The 1,857-nt window shown below is 41.0% G+C and overlaps 1 long non-coding RNA gene across 1 annotated transcript in view; it reads left to right on the top strand.

The window, feature by feature from the left end:
* Positions 1-1,589, top strand: part of LOC101846716 — a 68,394-nt gene extending 66,805 nt beyond the window's left edge. Inside the window, exon 2 of the long non-coding RNA XR_220157.3 lies at positions 333-1,589. This is a non-coding gene — a long non-coding RNA (uncharacterized LOC101846716). The remainder of the gene's footprint in view (positions 1-332) is intronic.
* The last annotated feature ends 268 nt before the right edge of the window (positions 1,590-1,857 follow it).

Here is a 1,857-nt window from a genome sequence, read left to right as displayed (position 1 = left end):
CACACATACACACACACACACACACACACACACACATACACTCACACACACACACACATACACACAAAATACACACATACACAGAGAAACAGAGAAAGTAAACAAATAGACACAGTAAGACCCAAGCCCCAAAGACCGAGCTGCTTCAAGTTCGTTTGGAACCACCCAGTCACAAGCTCCTCATGACGCTAGACACGAAATGTGGAGAGACATGACGACGGGGAAAACGCAAAAATGGTAGCAATAAAAGTTTGTTGGATACATTAGTGCCAGTTTCTCTTTGTGATCGTCCATTCAGAGACATAATAACGCCTCTTTTTTGTATTCCTCAGACGCTGCCCGCCAAATGAGAAGCGACAGTTTGGGACGTATCCAAAATCATTGCAGTTCCTTCGCCATTTGCACTTTGCAACCTGTTGCGGAACCATCGTCTACCCAGATGTCGATAAATTCTTGATGTGTCTTGTGTGAATCCTGTGAAAATGTATTCTGAAACGAGTGCCCTAGGATGAGTGATGATCCGTTCACCTCAGAATGTCATCATAAGATTGGGCGAATGACAAGTGTGATATATGCCTCAACAGAAGATCTCTTGATGATATAGGAAAGACTAAAAATTTCTCACAGCTCCCGTGACGGATGTATAAATATCTAAAGCAGTTTTAATGTGCAAAACAAATTTCCCTAACAGGTTTTGAAAATTTCTTGGTGTGTTTGTGGATAAGCATCGATTTATAGACGTTTTGGAGATTTTTTTTTCATGGACAAATTTGGCGATTACTTTACAATTTGTTTCAGGGCGCATCGTTTGAGATCTTTTTCATCAGACTCGTCTAATCCAAACTGAAAACAGTCGACGCCACCTTTTGCCCGTCTCTGTTACTTTATACATGAATTGGTGTGTATTCCAAAGGCTCTACCCAGTCAAATCATCTGCTCTGTTTACTTAGCCCTGGCATCTGGGAGTGCAATAAGACTTTCGTGTGCATCAGATTTCAAGCTTGCTTTGGCTTGATAAGCTAAATTTGAAGCTTTTGTTGTGTTTGCCTTGTGCAAAATAATTTTGACTAGTATTTCTGTAAGTTTACATTCATATACACGGTTCAGCTCAAGAACTGAGAATACGTACGTCGAGTAGTAAGTGACATTTCACCTTCTCATTTCTATAGTTGTGTTAATTTGGCATTCTGGTTCATATAAACCCAAAATATCGAAGTGAAATGTAAAGGTGGACTGCCAGTACACATCCTCCATGTACCACCACCACCACCAACCCAGGCCTCTGGCCGATGCAGAGGCGTATCATCAGTTTATGAGCCACAACAAGCACTTGCTGCTACAGATCAAGATGTCGGTCATTTTCTTCATCGGCGGCGTGGTCATTGTGGTGTGTGTCGTCTACATTCTGTTTCAGTGCAGGACTAAAGTGGTTAAACCACTCATCAAACATTCTAAAAACAGAAGAGTTCCTAATGAGGAGAAAAAGGAACTCTTTGGCTCTACGGATACTCTGGAGAACCTGCTGCCTTCCGAGAAAAACTCTTTACCGTTGAAAATCAGGAAAGACACGGAGTTTTATGTATGAAGATTTTAAAAAAATTGTGGTTAGATTCCTTGATAGAGTTGGGGGCAGGAGAGCAGGGCTTGAGGAGGGAGGGCCTACTGCACGCAAGATAGTGTCGTTGAATTGTGATTTCACAAGAAATGAATCTGTTGTTTTGAACACAGTGCTATATGATAAGTTCTGAGGCTTTTAAACAATGATTATATGGTTTAAAAAGGAGCAAGAGAGACGAGGCCAGAATCTATTATTCATGTCCATTCTTCTATTTCTTGTAATAAAAATGTGTGTGTGTG

The sequence above is a fragment of the Aplysia californica genome, unplaced genomic scaffold (assembly GCF_000002075.1).
Source record: "Aplysia californica isolate F4 #8 unplaced genomic scaffold, AplCal3.0 scaffold00041, whole genome shotgun sequence".
NCBI lineage: Eukaryota > Metazoa > Mollusca > Gastropoda > Aplysiida > Aplysiidae > Aplysia > Aplysia californica.
This window is presented reverse-complemented; position numbering and strand designations above follow the sequence as displayed.